At 40.9% G+C, this 7,448-nt stretch overlaps 1 pseudogene; it reads right to left on the bottom strand.

The window, feature by feature from the left end:
* Positions 1–938: 938 nt before the first annotated feature.
* Positions 939–7,026, bottom strand: Cycs-ps7 (cytochrome c, somatic, pseudogene 7; annotated as a pseudogene).
* Between the last annotated feature and the right edge of the window lie 422 nt (positions 7,027–7,448).

The following is a 7,448-nucleotide window of genomic DNA, read 5'->3' on the forward strand; positions in this document are numbered from 1 at the left end:
ATCCATTACACAAAGACACTGCTGTAATGCAGCCTCAGAGCTGCCATGATCTATGAACGAGAGTTTGATACTATGCCCATTCAGCAACATAATAGGAACAGCTTCACCCCTGGGACCTATAATCTCCTCCACCATGGGTTCTTGGTTCTCATAGGTTCCCAAGTGTAAAGTACCAAGCATGCATTTCCTCTCTGGAGTGGGCCTGAAATCCAATAGAGTTTTAAGAAGTGGATTAATGTTGTTAAAGACAGAGCTGGGGAGATGGCTCAGTCAATAAAGCTCTTGGCTCACAAGATTAAGACCTAAGTTCACATTTACAGAATTCTTGTAGGAAGTCAAGCATTGCAGTGTCCATAACCCAGTGCCAGAAAAAAGAGAGGGTGAGACAGAGGACCCCTCAAACTTCTCCTAAAATTTTAGGCTAATGAGCAACTCTATCTCAAACACAAAGTGGAAGGCACCTGAGGAACAACATGCACACAAACACATATGTACACAAATATACATATCATACATATGCACACAAGCATGGACATATATATACACATGCACATAAATACACACATATAAATGCACATACAGACATACACATTCACACACATTCATCCACTCACAAATACAAATACATGGACATTCTCTCTCTCTCTCTCTCTCTCTCTCTCTCTCTCTCTCTCTCTCTCAAACATGCTTAGGCATGCACCTACACACAAATAGCATCCACATACATGAACACAATACATGCACATACAGAAATACAAGAATAAAAATAAAAAATGAATATTTAAGGAGAGATTCTTTCCCTCCACCTCACTTTCTGTCCATCCCATTGCTTACGTGAAAGCCTTAAGATACATATTTTCCAAGCAAATAGCACGATACCTTTAAGAGCAAGCATTACTAACAGATTCTTCACCACCGTTCTTGCCAGTACATTTTATAAGGTGAAAATGCTGCTAAAAAAATCAGCAATGTGAACATGACATTGACGTAGTACTGAGCATGAAACAGAAAACAGAGACAGCTTGGAGAAATGTCACCACACAGGTCTCCATTGTCCCAGGAGGACACCAGTCAGTGACCACTCCTCAGAGTTTTGGAAGTTCTTACTGGCAAGTATTTTATGTTCCCTACTCTCTTTTGAAATTTCATTAAGAAAGGAAGCCATTCTGCCCTCCATGTCCAGTTGCCCAACAAGGCACACCCAGGTTTCTGCTAACATCAGTGCAGGGGTTCTAGGAGACCTCCATGGGGCGCTGTCTCTACAGTCAGTGTTCCTAGGAGGAGGTGTATGCATTTGGTGAATTTGCCAACCCACCCTTGCCAATTCCATGAAGCTGGAGCTTCATCAAGTCCATGCATTAAGCGAATCAGAAGAATTCTTCCAACTATGCTGAGAAGTTCATTGGCATTTCAAGGAAAAGATGAGTCAAAGCTAGCTTCCCCACTTGAAACCAGGAGTTGAAATTGGATCTCCATCTAATGCTGCTGGCACAGACCAGAGCGTCGAGAACTCTCCAAAACTGCCAACTGAAATCACCCACCTCCTGAAAGTAATTTTGTGATGGCATAGCATTTAACCTAGGAGGGAAACTGTCTCCTGGCTGGGGCTCACACGGTGGGTGGAGGGATGGACACAGTCCCCTCTGGGTCCCTTAGCAACAGCAGAACACGTTTGCTATCCTCTTCAGTCATATTCTTCAGGATCACTGGATCTCTAACTAGGAAAAATAACAGGCAGCACTAAAAATGAATCTTCAGTGATCTAAACACTGACTCAAGCCATAAGTCCTGATGTGTAAGCATTATTTAAAAGAAGGATGTCTCAGTCAATGCTCTATTGCTGTGAAGAGACACCATGACCATAGCTTTTCTTATAAAAGGAAGCATTTAACTGGGGCTTGCTTATAGTTTCAGAGGAGATTTAGTTCATTATCATCATGGTGAGGAGCATGGCGGAACTCAGAAAGAAGTAACTGAGAATTTTACATCTGGTTCCTCAGGCAACAAGAAAAGAGATACTGGGTCTGGCTTGCGCTTTTAGAAAAAAAAATAAGTGTTAAATACTCTTTATTTGATATTATACATAAATCACAGTACGTGCTTTTCAGTGGTAAAAGGCAGCATCCTTGACATAGGGAATTCTAATTAAAACAGCATCGCCAAGAGTGGAGAGTTGCTTCCTGGTGTTTATCCATTGCCTAAAACGGTCCAGCGAACACAAACTGAAACATAGGTGATTCTTGTTTCTGAGACGGTGATAGGATTTTCCCAATGTTTAAACATTTTCACATAGCCCGTCATATAAATCTAAGCATAAAACCATTTAATAGGTTTGAGGGGACACCCCCCATATTTATGGAAAGTAAAACATTACTAATTAAGTCCAATCCTATCTTGAGAAAGGAAGAGCAGTGTTACCATATATACATTCAGAACCCTTACTTTAAAAGGATCATATCCACTTTGCTACAAGTCAGTTTTACTTAAATCAGGATTGTCCAACAAAAACATTGTTAGCCATTCATGATCTGAATTTGGCATATGAATCAAATTATGGTATACATTAAAAGCCATGAGACATTTGTTTTACAATAAATAAAGCAATGGAATTACTCATTAATAGCCTTTTTAAGATAAGCTATTAGGTCTGATCTTTCTCCCTTTTTAATTCTAGTGAAGATCAATTTTGTTCCAGAGATGTACTTTTTGCAATTCTCCAAATACTCCATCAGGACATCCTCTCCCCGGGGGATGCATTTGTTCTTGTTGGCATCTATGTAGTATAATCAAGGAACCTGACCTGTCTTCCACCCAAACAGACCAAGGAGGTTTGGTCCAGTCTTATGCCTGCCTGCCTTTTCCACAGTGTAGCACTGGGGATACTTCTGAACGAAACTCTTCTTGCCTTTTTCAGCATCACCCACTTTTAATTCACTCCTGGCTAATCAACATTGCATGTGTTCAACCCAAAGACAGACATCCCTACACACTTCTTCCAACAAAGCCACACCTACTCCATCAAGACCACACCTCCTGAACCTTCTCAAGTAGTTCTACTCCCTGAAAACTAAGCATTCAAATATATGGACCTATGGGAGTCAGTTTTACTCAAATTACCACCAAGCAGGGAGTGGGAGGGATAGGAGGAGACACATAAACAATATTTTCTAATAATACTAAGTCTATATTTTAGATTTAAAAACCAAGGTTTAAAATAAAGTATTTCAAACCGACATACTACAGCCAATGCAGAAGCAAAACTAAAAGCTAGGGAGGTGACTGAGTAGGCAAAGCCCATGCTGTGCAAGCATGGGGACCTGAGTCTGGATCCTGAGCACCCATGCAAGCAACTAGTGTTGTGGTGCACACCTGACACTCCGGTTCTGGCTGGTTCTGCTGACTTGGTGACTGGCTAGCCTCATCAACTCCTGAGCTTCTGGTTTGGTGAGAAACTCTGTCTCAAAAAGAAAGTGGGCAAAAATAGAAGAGGATGCCCACTTCTGATCTCTGACCTCTACATATACATGAATAAGTGCATGCAAAGATGTCCCCATGCATATATAACACACACACAAACACACCTGAAAACTGCTTGTGTGTCCTCATTGGTAAACAATTACTAGACACCAGTAACTACCAAACTTAGAAATGCACATATGCACCCAGTCAGTATGTCAGTTCCTTCACCAGCCTTTCACCTCCAAGTGAGGGAGGTTTGTAACCAATGAGTGTTTCACTCATAAATATATTAACTATCAATCTACTGGAACTCACAGTGACACTTAATGGAAAGGTGTTACTCAAGGAGTTGGAAAACTCAGGTTCGAGACCCAGATTCACCAGTAATGAGTGATGTGCTATTGAGTGAATGGCATTCCCTGACGGGGCTCCTAGCCCTGGCCCTGGGAGATGCAGTCAATGGGACAAAGCATGCCTCCTGTTATCCCGCCCTTGCTTCACCTCAGCCTGTTACCGCCAGGCTCTAGTGAGGGTGAATTTAAACACTAACCCTTCAGCTTACCCTAAGGGTCCTCTTGGGAGAATGGATGGCTCTAAAACGATATCAGGTCAAAATGAGAAATCCAATGAAAAAAGATCCATTTGTCAATAGATACTGAGATTAAGATCTATGGACACCTTCAAGTTCACAAAAACTACCATGTTAAAAATATTACACTCACCCAGATAACACATCCAAGGCCCTGAAATATTAAATTAATTACCAACAGCAGACTTCATTTAATTAATCAACCATCAAAAGTCAACTTAATTTCTGCTGTAATCACCCAGTGCTAACTTCAGTGGCTCTTTATGATGTCATTCCAAAGAGGGACAAAGCATATGATTGGTTCCACTTTTAAAGGAACTCTCATCACATTGGTGCCATCTCTATTTTCACTGAGCTTTGAAATTAGCAGTGATTGGTGGAGTCTAGATGTGCATTCTCATTCCACTCATCCTCATTAAAGCTACTCTGCTTCAAACACCTCCCCACTTCATGAGTTCTATTCATTCACTGTACCCCCTCTTCCTAACTGACACGTTGTATTTTAGCCCTAAATATTTCTTCTGTTTCCATTTTTAGCTATCTAACCCCTATTCTATTGAATGACTAGATTCTGTAACTGTTTTCACTTCCAAAGCAGGATTTTTGACCTTTCCAAAGTAAGATACAATATAGTATGATTTTTAAAAAAATAGTGTGACTTTTTGGTGTCTGTGTGTGTGCTTGCACACCCATGTGTGCACAAGTGTGAATATGTGTGTTTGGGTATTCACCTATGCTTGTGAATGTAAGGAGACAGTGATTTTCCTCTTTTGCTCTGTATTTTATGTTTTATTAAGACTTATTTATTTATATTCTATGTGTATGTGTAAGTGTCTGCACGTATGTAGATATATTATGTGTATATCTGGCACCTAAGGATACCAGAGGTGGGTATCAGTTCTCCTGAAACTATAGGAACAGATGGTTGTGATCTACCATGTGGGTGATGGGAATTGAACCTGGTCCTCTGCAAGAGTAGCGAGTATTCTTATCCCTCGGGGTCTTCTCTCTAGCCATCATATCTTAATTTTGAGACAGGGTCTCTCAGTAAACTTGGACCTTGATGTTTCAGCTAGACTGCTGGCCAGCAACCTCCCAGAATCCACCTGTCTCCACTCCTACAGTATTGGAAATATAAATGGTCACTGCTATGCCAGGCTTTCTCATGGGTGCTGGGGACCCAAACTCAGGTCCTCATGCTTATGAGGTGACCACTTTACCCACTGAGCCATCTCCTCAGCCTCCTCCCCAAGAAGTTTAAAAGAAAAGAATTAACAGCTCTATCTGTAACCATAAACTTTTCCAGTCTAGATATTCTACTCAGAATTGAAACTATTTTGTCAAAAATGATGTAGTCTCATGAGGGGAAAAAAAAAGAGGATTTTTTTTTTTTTTAGAAAAGATTCTGCAATCTTTAGCCTGTCCAATCTTAAATGAGACTGGATGGTATTTAAGGTGAGAGTTTTTCCCAGTTTTCAAGCTGTTACACAATTCTCAATCTGCACTGAGACATTTGTAAAATGCAGAATATACTGCCTTTGACAAAATACAAGAGCAAAAGTAGCAAAGAGAGGGAAGTGGGCTGCTATGACAGTCAATGACATGGACAGCTGCTCCGGGTCCATGGAGATGGTGCACCCCCTCCATTCTGCTCAATCTACAACCCTTCCTTGAGGATAATTGAGTGCTAATTCAAGTGGATGAGGCAATGGACCAACACGGGTTTCATAAAATATGAATGTTCTCAAGCACACATTCCTTCCGGCAGCTGCTTCTTCGAGACAGCCCTGCAACTCATAATCACATTCACACTGCGTCAAGGGTACTCATTGGCCAACAGCAAGCCATGATTAACTCCTTTGTACCACTTGAGACAAGAGAAACAGTGATCTTAGAGAGAAAAAATATGCCACTGCTTGCTTATTGTCTTCATTTTTCTTCATATTGTTGCCTTTGGTAACAGTACCACAGTTGAGGATTAGAGTCTAGAGTATGATTGTCTTCAAATAACATGAGCATATGGTTCTCGAAGCGAGAACCCTCAAGATCTGTTAAAGTTCACTGTTCTATGGCAATAGTAAAAGGATGCCTATATGATGAAAAACTTACGTCACAAGTTGGTGAACTACTAATCTTCCACTAAAATGAATTAAGTTTAATATGAGTTAAAGAGTTGTTAAGTGTTTGCTCTTAGTCCTAGCAATTAAGAGGCAGAAGACAGTGGCTTTTATGAGTTCAAGGGCAGCTTAGTCTTCACAGTGAGTTCTGGTCTAAGCCATACGATCTTGTCCCAAAGCCACTAAACAAATAAATAAAATTAAAACAGTGTGCTGACCATAAAGAAACATGATGGTTTAAAACCAGGATGAAATACTTGCCAGTCCCCAACCAAAAAGAATATGATTTATGGTGTTTAGGGTACACACAATAATGGAAATTTATAACCTGTAAGTTTATATGGCAGGCATGGGAAGGATGCTGTGATTTATTTAGTCTTAGATTCTCATTTTCTAGTGAACAGGCTACCAACATGCCTGCTATACACGGTGGTCTTAAATAAGAGACAACTCCCGAGGAAAAATCTCCTTTGGAAGAGTAGATAAACAGCCACATCTGCCTGGAGTCGGGTTGTACCTCCCACATGAAAGCCATGGAAGACTGAAATAGGTGTCAGCAGACTCTCACGTTCTGCCGCTCAAAACAGTCTTAGTTCCATCTCACTCACAAGAAAAACTCAGGTTCACTTTTTGAACGCACACCACTGCTGATGTCTCATTCCTGCCTGGAACATTCTAACCTGCTGCCCTCTCATTCTAACCTGGAGCATATAACCTGTCTGCCCAGGGCACCATTCAAACACACAGTCCAGGGTAGAATTGCCTTGGTGGTATCTGATTTCCCTATGGAATTCTCCTTCTGGGTGGGCTCCTCTCACCTCTGCCCTCATCCCCAAGAAGCTGTGCTTTGTTTTCACACATCTTGATTCTTCCACGTCTCGAAAAGATGTCCTATCACTACCCGACAGAATATAGAGACCTGCGATCAAGCTCTGACAAGTTTCATCTCATTAGTGCCTTTTTTAATCATCAAGGGTGACAACCCATGATAAATTATGTCAAAACACGGGATTCTAAATGAGGAGAGGGAAGGTGGGAAGAAAGTGGCACGCTCTGAGAATAGATAATGTTTCTTTTGCCTCGTTTTGAAATTAAAGAGAAAGAAAGGCAAGCTGAGGGCAAAGAGGGCTCAGATAGGAGAGGGAAAGACCATGCTAAGAAGAAATTAAATGGGATACTCATTATTTCCCAGTTCTGCTTTTTGACCTGTCTATATGGTAAGACAGAGAACTTGTCTGAAACTCAAAATATAATAATAATAATAACAACAACAACAACAACAA

Source organism: Rattus norvegicus, chromosome 1, assembly GCF_021556685.1.
Source record: "Rattus norvegicus strain SHRSP/BbbUtx chromosome 1, alternate assembly SHRSP_T2T, whole genome shotgun sequence".
In the NCBI taxonomy this organism is placed as follows: Eukaryota; Metazoa; Chordata; class Mammalia; order Rodentia; family Muridae; genus Rattus; species Rattus norvegicus.